Source organism: Bos mutus, chromosome 2 (genome assembly GCF_027580195.1).
Source record: "Bos mutus isolate GX-2022 chromosome 2, NWIPB_WYAK_1.1, whole genome shotgun sequence".
Taxonomy (NCBI): Eukaryota; Metazoa; Chordata; class Mammalia; order Artiodactyla; family Bovidae; genus Bos; species Bos mutus.
Window position 1 is genome coordinate 4,830,217 of NC_091618.1, and position 14,750 is coordinate 4,844,966.

A 14,750-nucleotide genomic window follows, 5' to 3' on the forward strand; every position below is an offset into this window, starting at 1 on the left:
TCCTCCACTATCTCCCAGAGTTTGCTCAAATTCATGTCCATTGAGTCAGTGATGCTGTCTAACCATCTCATCCTCTTTCGCCCCCTTCTCCTCTTGCCCTCAATCTTTCCCAGCATCAAGGTCTTTTCCAATGAGTCAGCTCTTTACATCAGGTGGCCAAAGTACCGGAACTTCAGCTTCAACAACACTTCCTGCAATGAATATTCAGGGTTGATTTCCTTTGAGATTGACTGGTTTGATCTCCTTGCTGTCCAAAGGACTCTCAAGAGTTTTCTCCAGCACCACAATTTGAAATATAAATAACATTAAACCGCAAACACCTAACACGTATGCCAAAGTTAAAACTAGTTTATGCTTCCATATTTGAAATTTACTGATTGTAGAATTTTGAATGAGATCGTCCAAATAAACTTTTAAAAATCATTTATCTATTTAGGCCAGACCAAGCAGCATAGGGGATCTTAGTTCCCTGATCAGGGAATCAAACCAGTGCCCCCTGCCTTGGAAATGCAGAATCTTAACCACTGGACCACGTGGGAAGTCCCTGAAATGAACTTTTGCTCTTGAGTTTTGTTTGGATTGGGGGGGATTTCTACTCTTCTGGCACCCTGGGCACATCTTTTTAGCCTAATCACTAGCTGCTAAGGGAGGGTGGGGTGGAGGGGTGGGTGGCGGGAGCGCGGCCCGGCCGGCCCAGGGGCTGCCGCTGCCCCTCGGCCCTCAGTGTGGACACGCCGCCTGTCAGGCTCACTCCATGTTGTCGGGCTGACACCCGCCTTTCCGCCAACCGGACAGGGACCTGTCTTATCTCCCTGGCATTAACCGGGTTTTCAGTAAGCAATTATCACTTTACTCCACAAAGACCCTCTTGTGCTGGGGACATGGAGAGATCAGGACACAGATGTAGAAAATGGCCCAAGAATAAGGAAGAAACTCATGCACCATCCGTTATCATGATACACGGTAGCCATGAGACATTCCATTTCTAGACTATCAGAGCAAGGCGGGGCCAGAGACCATGTCTTGCCCAAACTTGTCATTTCACGAATAAGGAAATAAGATGTTGGTGTTAACAGTGTATCCTGCCAAGAAGGGATTAGTGTGTGTGTACTTTAATTATAGGCGGGTCATAGCACACAGTGGGTTCAAAACAAGTGTTCACTGAGAGCTTCCCCAGGGGCTCAGTGGTAAAGAATCCTCCCACCAGCGCAGGAGTCAGGTTGGATCCCCGCTCTGGGAAGATCCCGCGTGCCATGGGGGCACTAAACCCGCATGGCACAACAATTGGCTGTGCTCTAGAGCCTGGGAACAGCAACTGATGAAGCCTGTGAGCCCGAGGGCCCCTGCTCTGCAACGTGAGAAACTACGCAGGGCAACTAGAACCTGCTCGCTACAACTAGAGCGGCCCCTGCTTGCATAACTAGAGGAGAGCCTGCGCAGCAACAAAGACCCAGGACAGCTGGAAATAAATAACGAAATAAATTTTACCAACAAAGAAAGACGCTTTCCTGAATTTGAATAAATCTTCAGATTTGCTGGAGGAGAAAGGAAGCTGGAATCAGCTCTCGGTTGAGCAGGGCTTCCCAGGTGGCACAGTGGTAAAGAATCTGCCTGCCGACCAAGAGCTGCAGGCTCAGTCCCCAGGTCTGGAAGAGCCTCTGGAGGAGGAAATGACAACTCACCCCCAGTGTTCTTGCCTGGAAAATTCTATGGACAGATGAGCCTTGTGCGTTACAGTCCATGAGGCCGCAAACAGTCAGACAAAACTGAGCGACTGAGCACACACTGGGGTGAGCTACTTCACAAGGTAAGGACGTGGTGGGAAGAGAGGGAGCTCTGTGACCGACTCTGACCCACCTTCCTCCCAGTGAATGGTTGCCTGGTCTATGAACAGCTTCTGAAGCTAGTTAAGTGCAGGAGCACCAACACCGGTGCTTTGCAGGAATCATTTTTCTCAAAGTCCTACTCTGGCTCGTCTTTGACATGCCATGACCAGCCCAGCTGTGGGGACTGGAGAAGGGCCATGCACTCTGGGGACCTTCACATACTGTCCCCAGGGATGCCATGCCCACCCTCTGGGGCTGCGGTTGTAATGATGGTTCCTACAGGCCTTTTTAGGAAATCTGCTTTCTGCCACCTCCCTCCTGGGGGAGGTCAGGTGGCATTGGGACAAGCAGAGCACTGTGGTGCCAGCCATTGTTCTAAGTGTTCTTAAATGGATGTTTCTGGTATACTCTCCGGGCGCAGAGGTCCATGACGCTTTAAGCAGGAGGAACAAGGGGGTGGGCTGGTTGCATCTTCTCTCCTTGGAGAAATAAGGAAGTTGGATAATTTGTGGTTCATTTTAGGGAGAAATAAGGAAGTTAATCTTTCTGAGTAAGGCATTTTTGGTGACCTGAAACAAAAATTTGGATGGAGGGAATTGTGAGGCTGTAATTGGAATTTTCAGGGATCTCCATGGGCCCAGGAAACAAGGCAACCTTACCACAGCCAGGCCCCTCTGGTGAGAGACATGGGAACTGGGAAGTTGGAGACTGAAGTTACCTGCCCAGTGCCTTAGGGTCCACGTCTCTCTTATCTCAGTTCCTCTCTGATCTCTCATCAACTGCTCCTTTCTCCCCTCGTTCAGTGGGCACACTCACCTCCTCAGATCCCATGGAAGTCCCAGGAGAACCCGAGCTTTCCTCTCTCATGGTCAACAGTTGCCCTCCCATTAGCGGTTCTGATTGATCATGGAGTCACGGGACAAGTCTAGGTATTGGCCAAATCTGAGCTGATCAGCTGTGTCCAGAGGGATATGTGAGTGTGAGTGTGTGCGTGTGTGTGTGTGTGAAAGCATGTGTTGGGATAGTGTATGTGGGTGTGCGTGTGTGTGTGTGAAGGGATGTGTTGGGCTAGTGTGTGTGTGTGTGTGTGTGTGTGTGAAGGATGTGATTGTGTTAGTGTGTGTGTGAAGGGATGTTTTGTGATAGTGCGTGTGTATGTGTGTGAAGGGATATGGGTGTGTGTGTGTGTGAAGGGCTGTGTTGTGATTGTGTGTGTGTGTGTGAAGGGGTATGTTGAGATAGTGCATGTATGTGTGTGAAGGGATGTGTTGTGTTAGTGTGTATGTGAAGGAGTGTATTGGGGTAGTGCATGTGTGTGTGAAGGGCTGTGTTGTGATTGTGTGTGTGAAGGAATGTGTGTGATTGTTTGTAAAGGGCTGTATTGTGATAGTGTGTGTTTATGTGTATGTGAAGGGATGTGTGTGATTCTGTGTGTGTGTGAAGGGATGTGTTGTGATAGTGTGTGTGTGTATGTGTGTGTGTGTGAAGGGCTGTGTTGTGATTGTATGTGTGTGTGTGAAGGGATGTGTGTGATTGTTTGTGAAGGGCTGTGTTGTGATTGTGTGTGTGTGTGATTGTGAAGGGCTGTGTTGTGATTGTGTGTGTGTGTGTGAAGGGATATGTGTGATTGTGTGTGTGTGTGAAGGGCTGTGTTGTGATTGTGTGTGTGTGTGTGTGAAGGGCTGTGTTGTGATTATGTGTGTGTGTAAAGGGATGTGTGTGATTGTGTGTGTGTGAAGGGCTGTGTTGTGATAGTGTGTGATTCTGTGTGTGAGTGAAGGGCTGTGTTATGATAGTGTGTGTGTGTGTGTATGTGTGAAGGGCTGTGTGTGATTGTTTGTGAAGGGCTGTGTTGTGACTGTGTGTGTGTATGTATGAAGGGATGTGTGTGATTGTGAAAGGCTGTGTTGTGATTGTGTGTGTGTGTGATTGTGAAGGGCTGTGTTGTGATTGTGTGTGTGTGTGTGAAGGGATGTGTGTGATTGTGTGTGAAGGGCTGTGTTGTGATTGTGTGTGTGTGTGTGAAGGTATGTGTGTGATTCTGTGTGTGAGTGAAGGGCTGTGTTGTGTGTGTGTGTGTGTGTGAAGGGATGTGTGTGATTCTGTGTGAAGGGCTGTGTTGTGATTCTGTGTGTGTGTGTATGAAGGGATGTGTGTGATTGTGTGTGAAGGGCTGTGTTGTGATTGTGTGTATGTGTGTGTGAAGGTATGTGTGTGATTCTGTGTGTGAGTGAAGGGCTGTGTTGTGTGTGTGTGTGTGTGTGAAGGGCTGTGTTGTGATTGTGTGTGTGTGAGTGAAGGGATGTGTGTGATTGTGTGTGTGTGTGTGTGTGAAGGATGTGTGTCATTGTGTGTGTGTGTGAAGGGCTGTGTGTGATTGTTTGTGAAGGGCTGTGTTGTGACTGTGTGTGTGTATGTATGAAGGGATGTGTGTGATTGTGAAAGGCTGTGTTGTGATTGTGTGTATGTGTGTGTGAAGGGCTGTGCTGTGAGTGTGTGTGTGTGTATGAAGGGCTGTGTGTGATTGTTTGTGAAGGGCTGTGTTGTGACTGTGTGTGTGTGTGTGTGAAGGGATGTGATTGTGTGTGTGTGTGAAGGGCTGTGTTGTGATTGTGTGTGTGTGTGCGTGAAGGGCTGTGTTGTGATTGTGTGTGTGTGTGTGCGTGAAGGGCTGTGTGTGATTGTGAAGGGATGTGTGTGATTGTGCATGTGTGTGTGTGTGAAGGGATATGTGTGATTGTGCGTGTGTGTGTTTGAAGGGCTGTGTTGTGACTGTGTGTGATTGTGTGTGTGTGAAGGGCTGTGTTGTGATTATGTGTGTGTGTGTGAGTGAAGGGCTGTGTGTGATTGTGTGTGTGTGAAGGGCTGTGTTGTGATAGTGTGTGTGTGTGTGTGTGTGTGTGAAGGGATATGTGTGATTGTGCATGTGTGTGTGTGTGAAGGGTGTGTGTGTGTGTGTGTGTGTGAAGGGCTGTGTGTGATTGTGTGTGTGTGTGTGTGTGTGTGAAGGGATGTGATTGTGTGTGAAGGGCCGTGCCGTCACAGCTCCCTGGGGTGACAGGTGCCAGGGCGGGGCTTCACCTGGGATGGCGGCGCTGCAGGCAGGCCTTCTCAGTAAGCGCGTCTTCTCTCCGGGAGAGCAGTGATGAGAGGCTGTCCTCTCAGTCTGAGAACCAAAGGGTGAAGGTGGTTTGCAACAGAAGAAAGTGGAATGGCAGCCTTTCATCGGCTGCATGTCCAGACGCCCTCACAAGCCAGTCCTCAGTTCCTTATGCGCTGCCGTGCTGGCCCTGCGTGACCAAGCATCCACAGCTGATCGGACCAGGAGTGGACATGTGCCCAGGGGACCGATCCCGTTCTTTCCTGGGCACTGGCACTGCCACACCCCAATGGGGTTGCTAGAAGCCCTAGGGGATGGGGTCAGGTCCTGCTGCAAAGACTGGCAAGAATAGAGAGTGGGCTTACAGGGAGAGGAGAGTGAAGTGAGTACAGGGAGAAGAAACGAAGTCTAAAAATGGTCTGAAAGCCTAAAACCGGTGACTGATCAAATCCCTGCTTTCAGCCAGCCACTTTGGAAAACAGTATGGAGGTGTCTCAAAAAACTCAAAATAGAACGATTAGGTTGGTGAAAAAGTAATTGCGGTTTCGGACTGTGGATGTTAAATCATTGTAACTAGGCTCGAACACATCTTCGTTAATCAAAGTAGGAACCTTTACAATTAACACATGTTTGTCAATGAGAAATAAGTTTGCTTATTCCTATAGCATAACAATCTGCGGTTCGGGACTTGAGGGGCTCTTGCACACCCTTTTCTGCCTCCTGCTGGTGGTGGAAGCATTTTCCCTGCAAAAAGTTGTCAAGATGCATGAAGCAGTGGTAGTTGGGTGGCAAGAAGTCAGGTGAATATGGTGGATGAAGCATAACTTCGTAGCCCAATTTGTTCAACTGTGGAAGCTCTGGTTGTGCTATGTACAGTCAGGCACTGTCGTGGAGAAGAATTGGGCCCGTTCTGTTGGCCAGCGCTGGCTGCAAGAGTTGCCATTTTCGGGGCATCTCATTCATTTGCTGGACATACTTCTCAAATGTAATGGTTGTGCCAGGATTCAGAAAGCTGTAGTGGATCAGACGGGCAGCAGCCCATCAAACAGTGACCATGACCTTTCTTTGGCTTTGGGAAGTGCTTTGGAGCTTCTTCTCAGTCCAACCACTGAGCTGGTCATTGCCGGTTGTCATATAAAATGCACTGTTCATTGCGTGTCACAATCCGATCCAGAAATGGTTTGTTTTTGCTGCATAGAATAAAAGAAGACAACACTTCAAAATGATGATTTTTTTTGACTTGCAGTCAGCTCATGAGATACCCACTTATCAAGCTATTTCACTTTTCCAGTTTGCTTCAAATGCTGACTGACTGTAGAATGGTCGATGTTGAGTTCTTTGGCAACTTCTCGTGTAGTTGTAAGAGCATCAGCTTTGATGATCTTCTCAACTGGTCGTTGTCAACTTCTGATGGCTGGTCATTTCGCTTCTCATCTTCAAGGCTCTCATCTCCTTCGGACAACTTCTTGAGCCACCACTGCACCGTACGTTCCTTAGCAGTTCCTGGGCCATATGTGTTGTTGATGTTACAATTTATCTCTGCTGCTTTACAGCCCATTTTGAATTCGAATAAGAAAATTGCTCAAATTTGCTTTTTGTCTAACATTATTTCCCTAGCCTAAAATAAACATAAAATGCACAGCAAGTATTAAGTCCTTAGCAAAAGACATAAAGTAAGAAACACACATTAAAATGATGTAGAACATAACCACATTTATTTCAGAACATATTCCTATATAAAATAGCAAATTTCAACAATGCAAAACCACAATTATTTTTGCACCAACCTAATGCTTTATGGCTCAGAAGTAGAAGTAATGGCAGATTTTATTTTCTTGGGCTCCAAAATCACTACAGATGGTGACTACACCCATGAGATAAAAGACGCTTGCTCCTTGGAAGGAAAGCTGTGACAAACCTAGACAGCATATTAAAAAGGAGAGACATCACTTTGCAGGCAAAGGTCCATATAGTCAAAGCTCTGGTTTTTCCAGTAGTCATGTACGGGTGTGGGAGGTGGACCATCAAAAGACTGAGCACCAAAGAATTGATGCTTTCAAATTGTGGTGCTGGAGATTCTTGAGAATCCTTTGGACTCCAAGGAAATCAAACCAGCCAATCCTAAAGGAAATCAACCCTAAATAATCATTGGAAGGACTGATGCTGAAGCTGAAGCTCCAGTACTTTGGCCACCTGATAGGAAGAGCCAACTTATTAGGAAAGACCAGGATGCCAGGAAAGATTAAAGGCCACAGCAGAAGGGAGTGGCAGAGGATGGATGGTTAGATAGCATCACTGACTCAATGGACACGAACCTGAGCAAGCTCTGGAAGATAGTGGAGGACAGAGGAGCTTGGTGTTCTATAGTCTATGAGGTCGTTAAGAGTCAAACACAACTTAGCGACCAAACAGCAACTACAACATGACTCAGAAATTCCACTCCTCGATATATATCTGGAAAAAATAAAAAGAAAGAAAGAAAAGAAAACACTAATTCAAAAAGATAATGTTCCAGTGGCTCAGAAGTAAAGAATCTGCTCGCAGTGCAGGAGACACAAGAGATGAAGGTTTGATCCCCTTGTCAGGAAGGTCCCCTGAAGAAGGGAGTGGAAACCCACCCCAGTATTCTTGCATGGTGAATTGCACAGATAGAAGAGCCTGGTGGGCTATACTCCATGGGGTCACAAAGAGTAGGATACGACTGAAGCAACTTAGCATGCATGTACACAGAAGAAGGGAAATTAAAATGGAGATAGTCCAGTTCAGACTTCAGAAACAGGAGAGTAGACCTTTGACCTTGCTTCTGAACTGTCTGGACACTGCCCAGACTCCATCCCTGCCTGCAAACACAGCTAGTCATGCAGCACTTTAGATAAGAAAGGGAGTGGGTCTCCAAATTCTTGAGCCCCTGGAGGCCTGGCCAATCACCCCAGGGTTTAAGGAAATCCTATGACTCACAGATGATACCACTTTAATGGCAGAAATTGAAGAAGAACTAAACAGCCTCTTGATGAGGGTGAAAGAGGAGAGTGAAAAAGCTGGCTTAACAAGGTGAAAAGGCAGTCTTCAGAATGGGGGGAAACAATAGCAAACAAAGCAACTGACAAAGAACTAATCTCTAAAACATACAAGCAACTCACACAGCTCAATACCAGAAAAACGAACAACCCAATCAAAAAGTGGGCCAAAGAACTAAACAGACATTTCTCTAAAGGAGACATACAGATGGCTAACAAACACATGAAAAGATGCTCAACATCACTCATTATTAGAGAAATGTAAATCAAAACCACAATACGGTATCATCTCACACCAGTCAGAACGGCTGCCATCAAAAAGTCTACAAACAAAAAATGCTAGAGAGGGTGTGGAAAAAAGGGAACCCTCTTATGCTGTTGGTGGGAATGCAAACTGGTACAGCCACTATGGAGAACAGTGTGGAGATTCCTTAAAAAACTAGAAATAGAACTGCCATACGACTCAGCAATCACTGCTGGGCATACACACTGAGGAAACCAGAGCTGAAAGAGACACGTGTACCCCAGTGTTGACTGCAGCACTGTTTACAACAGCCAGGACGTGGAAGCAAACCAGGTGTGCATCGATGGATAAGGAAGTGGTGGTACACATAACAATGGAACAGCACTCAGCTGAAAAAGAGCGCATTTGAGGCAGTTCAAATGAGGTGATGAAATTGGAGCCTCTTGTGAAGGAAGCCTCCAGAGTGAAGCAAGTCAGAAAGAGAAACACCAATACAGTATGTTAATGCATGTATATAGAATCTAGAAAGACGGTAACAACAATCCTATATGCAAGACAGCAAAAGAGACAGAGCCGAAGAACAGACTTGTGGACTATGTGGGAGAAGGTGAGGGTGGGATGATACGAGAGAAGAGCATTGAGACATGTATTTTTTCAGTGTACATGACATGTACAAGTTGCCGTATGTAAAATAGATGATCAGTGCAAGTTTGACGCGTGAAGCAGGGCACTCGAAGTCGGCTCTCTGGGACAACCCAGAGGGATGGGGTGGGGAGAGAGGTGGGAGGGGGTTCAGGATGGGGGACACATGTGTACCTGTGGCTGATTTGCATCTATGTGGTGGCAAAAACCACCACAATATTGTGAAGTAATTATCTTCCAATTAAAATAAATTAATTAATTTTAAATAAGGGAAAGCTGCCTTAAAAATCAACATTCAAAAAACAAAGATCATGACATCCAGTCCCACCACTTCATGGCAAATAAATGGGAAAAAAAGCAGAAACAGGGTTGGATTTCATTTTCTTGGGCTCCAAAATCACTGCAAACGGTGACTGCAGCCATAAAATTAAAAGTTGCTTGCTCCTTGAAAGAAAAGCTATGACAAACCTAGACAGTGTATTAAAAAGCAGAGACATTATTTTGCTGATAAAGGTCCATATAGTCAAAGTTATGATTTTTCCAGTAGTCATGTATGGATGTGAGAGTTGGACCATAAAGAAAGCTGAGCACCAAAGAATTGATGCTTTCGAACTGCGCCACTGGAGAAGACTCTTGAGAGTCCCTTGGACTGCAAGGAGATCCGACCAGTCCATCCTAAAGGAAATCAGTCCTGAATATTCACTGGAATGACTGGTGCTGAAGCTCCAATACTTTGGCCACCTGAAGGGAAGAGTTGACTAATTGAAAAAGACCCTGATGCTGGGAAAGATTAAGGGCAGGAGGAGAAGGGGGCGACCGAAGATGACGTGGTTGGATGGCATCACTGACTCAGTGGACATGGAGACAGTGAAGGCCAGGGAAGCCTGGTGTGCTGCAGTTCAAAGAGCCTCAAAGAATCCGACACAACTTAGCGACTGAACAACAACAACAAATCTCACAAGATGAAACAAACAGCCTTGTAAAAGTGTTGAAGAAAAACCAGAGCTGCATTTTTGCACAAACTGATGATGATATCAGTTTGCAGTCTGGGGTCTTAAGTGGGAACCCCCAAAACTGCAATTTGAAGTCTCACCTGTGGAGTGAATGGACTGCCTGGGACCTTCCCAACGGGGACTCCACATGGCTGCGACTCGGGACTTCCCATCACTCTGTTTAGTTCTGGATGTTGGTCGACCCAATTTGGTGATGTATGTGCTGTTCCTCTTCTCTATTGTTTCTATTTCCATTTTCTTTTAATGACTGCATATTGAAATTAAGTTAAACAATCCTTTATTAAATATTAAAGTTGTCTATCTGTGTCTAACAAGTGGTTTCTTTTGTATACAAATCCTTCGAACCCGAAATGAAAGTGAAACTTTCAGCAAAACAGATACCAGCACCTAATGTTTATAGCAGCATTGTTTACAACAGAGCAACCTAAGTGTCCATCAGCAGATGACTGGATAAAGATGTGGTGTGTATATACAATGGAATACCACTCAACCATAAAAAAATAATGATATTTTACCATTGCAACAACATGGACGGACTTGGAGGGTCTTAAGCTTAGTGAAACAAGTCAGACAGAGAAAGAAAAATACTGTTTAATATCCCTTATATGAAGAATCTAAAAAATAAAACAAATTAGTGAATATAACAAAAGAGAAACTGACTCACCGATATAGAGAAGAAACTAGTGGTTCCCAGAGGGGAGAGGGAAGCAGGAAGGAGCAAGAAAGGGGGAGTGAATTAAAAGGTGCGAACAACTATATATAAAGCACAAAGATATACTGTGCAGCACAAGGACTACAACCAATATTTGACACTAACTATAAATGTAGTAAAACCCTTAACAATTGTGACTCGCTTTATTATACATCTGAGACTTTTACTGTGTAGCAGCTCTATTTCAGTAGGAATACAAAGGCTTTTGAACATCTTCCCTGAGGGGGAGGGGGGGGAAATCTCTGCTTCCAGTCGCTTCTGGAACACCGACTGCCTTCCTGCCCTTGGCTGTCATGGACAATCTTCCCTTTAATAAATGCCTCTTTTCTGTTCATCCAGCAGGAGTGGTTTTCTATTACCAGCAAGTAGAACACTCATTAATACATGTACAATAGAATAATAATTATACTTATCGAATGTTTATTGTGTGCCACTCTCCCCAGGGGTTTATATGGATTTTAAACCCCTCAACAGCTCTGTGGGGGGTGTGCATTATTATTCCCATTTCACAGTCAAAGAAACTGAGGCACAGATAGGTTCACTTGCTCAAGGTTGAACACAGCTAGTGGAGCAAGATTTTTTTTTTTAATCAGTTGATATTTATTTTTACATTATTTTGAGAATCTATACCTGGGAACACTTAAAAAATTTTTTATTGGCATACAGTTGATTTACAATGCTGTGTTAGTTTCAGTACAGCAAGGTGAGTCAGGCGTACACATATCCACTCTTTTTCCTTTAGATTATTTCCCCACATAGGCCATTATAATGTATTAAGTAGAGCTCCCTATTCTACACAGTAGGTCATTATTAGCTATCTATTTTATATATTGGGTTAGCCAGAAGGTTCGTTTGGATTTCTCCATAACATCTAATGGAAAACCCAAATGAACGTTTTGGCCAAGCCGATATAAAGTACTGTGTATATGTCAATCCCAATCTCCCAATTTATCCCTTCCTCCACCTTACCTCCTGGTAATCATAAGTCTGTTTTATTTTTTTTTAATTAACTAATTTATTTTAATTGGAGGTTAATTACTTTAATATTGTAGTGGGTTTTGCCATACATTGACATGAATCGGCCTGGAGCAAGATTTCGTTTTGGCGGCTGTTGGTCTCCATCGCTTCGTGGGTTTTCTCTAGCTGCAGTGAGTGTGGGCTGCTCTCTTGCGGTGTGCAGGCCTCTCACCGCGGTGGCTCCTCTGGGTGTGCAGCAGGGGCTCTGGGACACGGGCTTCAGTAGTTGTGGCTCCCAGGCTTTAGAGCACAGGCTCAACAGTTGTGAGGCAGGGTTTTCGTTGCTCCCAGATCAGGGATCAAGCCCGTGTCTCCTGCCTTGGCAGATGGTCTTTACCACGGAGCCACCAGCGAAGCCCGTGGAGCGGGCTTCAGAGTCTGGGCCGCTGTCCATTATGACAGATTTCAGTTGAGACCGCTGGGAGCTGGGGGCTTATCTGGGGGCCTTCTGAGCACACCCCTCCCAATCGTATGCTCACTCCAGCCCTGCATCCACACAGAAAACTCAAGCAGGAGGAGCTGGCATCTGAGGTGGAGGGATTGCACTCTGACCCCTTGCCCTGTCCACCCCCACCCCCAGAAGTAGAGGGAAAGTCCGGACTCCCCGGGTTTCCATGACACTGCACTTCTGGGCGGGTAAACATTAAACCCACTGGTCTTCCTTCCTCCGAGTGCTCAGAGACGTCTGCAACCTCGGAAGAGGCTGGAAAGGGGACGAGACTGTTGGGAAGGTGCAGCATGTGGTCACTCCCCTTCCAGAATCACTTTTGGGACACTTCCTTCATGACCAGCCGCGCATCCTGTCTCCACTCGGAGGCTGTGAGCCACCACGGCTAGGGGCCTGGGCTGGGAACTGCACACTGGCCACCTGCTCCTGACTTGACCGCCAAGCCGCTGATTTTCTGTCTGTAAAATGGGGCTCATAATAACCCCACCCAGAGGAGAAAATAGGATAATACATTCAGAGGGCTGCAAACCCTGGATGGGATTGTAAAAATGTGTATGTATTAAGCCAGAGAAACAGAGTCTTTGGGTTTTTCTCCGTAAGGGAGAGAAGCCACGTCCTGAATACATCACTGAAATTGAAGTCGCTCAGTCGTGTTCAACCCTGTGCGACCCCATGGACTGTAGCCCACCAGGCTCCTCCGTCCATGGGATTCTCCAGGCAAGAATACTGGAGTGGTTGCCATTTCCTTCCCCAGGGGATCTTCCCGACCCAGGGATCGAACCCAGGTCTCCCGCATTGGAGGCGGATGCTTTGAGACACTGGGGAAAATCTTACCTGAAGGTAGGCTGTTTCATACATCTCCTGTGATCCCCTTCTTTGAGTTTTTGTTTTATTTTGTCTTGCTTTAAAAAAAAATGGTTTATTGATTCTATTTATTTTTGGCTGCACGGGGTCTTTGTTGCTGCCCACGGGCTTTCTCCAGCGTAGAGAGTGGAGGCTGCTCTTCCTGTGGCTCACGGCTTTCTCACTGCAGCGGCTTCTCTTACTGTGGAGTACGGGTTTGGCTGCTCTGCGGAAGGTGGGATCTTCCCAGACCAGGGATCGAACCATGACTCCTGCCTTGGCAGGTGGATTCTTAACCACTGGACCACCAAGGAAGTCCTGTTTTGCTTTTAAGTTGGGGAAAATAGTTTCCTGGTGGCCGAGTGGTTAGGATTCTGGGCTTTCACTGCCAGGGCCCAGTATATTTCTTATTTGGTACAAATTTGGCCCAGGTTCGACCCCTGGTCAGGGAGCTGAGACCCCCACATGCCTCAACTAAAGATCCTGTGTGCCAACACTAACATCTGGAGAAGTCAACCAAAACAAATAATTTTTTAAAAAATAAGTAAATTGTGAAAGAGAAATACCAAAGTGTTAAATGGATTCGCTCTGTGTGATAAAACTACAGGGTATTTTAATTTACTTTTTCTTTTTTGGATTCAGAGTTTCTACTGTGAACCGAGATGATTTATATCTTTAAAAACATACCTTACTGTATCCATATAAAATATTTTTATTATTATTTATTCCAAAGTGCCAAGTATAGAGCCCATAAATGCAAGTGTGTGAGTACTCGCCTAAGTCCTAGAGCCACGTGGGGGAGACATTTGTGACTTACCTCCCCGTCACCCACCCCCTCCTGGCCTTTCCGAGCAGGGTGGGTAGGCTGGGACCTTATCCTGTCTCTACGGGTGGGCCTGGATTAGCTTAAAACTGTGGAAAATTCTGAAAGAGATGGGAATACCAGACCACCTGATCTGCCTCTTGAGAAATTTGTATGCAGGTCAGGAAGCAACAGTTAGAACTGGACATGGAACAACAGACTGGTTCCAAATAGGAAAAGGAGTTCGTCAAGGCTGTATATTGTCACCCTGCTTATTTAACTTCTATGCAGAGTACATCATGAGAAACGCTGGGCTGGAAGAAACACAAGCTGGAATCAAGGTTGCCGGGAGAAATATCAATCATCTTAGATATGCAGATGACACCATCCTTATGGCAGAAAGTGAAGAGGAACTAAAAAGCCTCTTGATGAAAGTGAAAGAGGAGAGTGAAAAAGTTGGCTTAAAGCTCAACATTCAGAAACCTAAAATCATGGTATCCGGTCCCACCATTTCATGGGAAATAGATGGGGAACCAGTGGAAACAGTGTCAGACTTTATTTTCCTGGGCTCCAAAATCACTACAGATGGTGACTGCAGCCATGAAATTAAAAGACGCTTACTCCTTGGAAGAAAAGTTATGACCAACCTAGATAGCATATTCAAAAGCAGAGACATTACTTTGCCAACAAAGGTTCGTCTAGTCAAGGCTATGGTTTTTCCAGTGATCATGTATGGATGTGAGAGTTGGACTGTGAAGAAAGCTGAGTGCTGAAGAATTGATGGTTTTGAACTGTGGTGTTGGAGAAGACTCTTGAGAGTCCCTTGGACTGCAAGGAGATCCAACCAGTCCATTCTGAAGGAGATCAGCCCTGGGATTTCTTTGGAAGGAATGATGCTAAAGCTGAAACTCCAGTACTTTGGCCACCTCATGCGAAGAGTTGACTCATTGGAAAAGACTCTGATGCTGGGAAGGACTGGGGGCAAGAGGAGAAGGGGACGACAGAGGATGAGATGGCTGGATGGCATCACTGACCCGATGGACGTGAGTCTGAGTGAATTCCGGGAGTTGGTGATGGACAGGGAGG

The 14,750-nt window shown here is 45.9% G+C and overlaps 1 protein-coding gene across 1 annotated transcript in view; it reads left to right on the forward strand.

The window, feature by feature from the left end:
• Positions 1-1,185: 1,185 nt before the first annotated feature.
• The window catches only part of ALPL (alkaline phosphatase, biomineralization associated), an 87,067-nt gene continuing 73,502 nt past the window's right edge, over positions 1,186-14,750 (forward strand). Inside the window, exon 1 of the mRNA XM_070382681.1 lies at positions 1,186-1,807. The gene's annotated coding sequence lies outside the window, so the exon portion shown is untranslated. The remainder of the gene's footprint in view (positions 1,808-14,750) is intronic.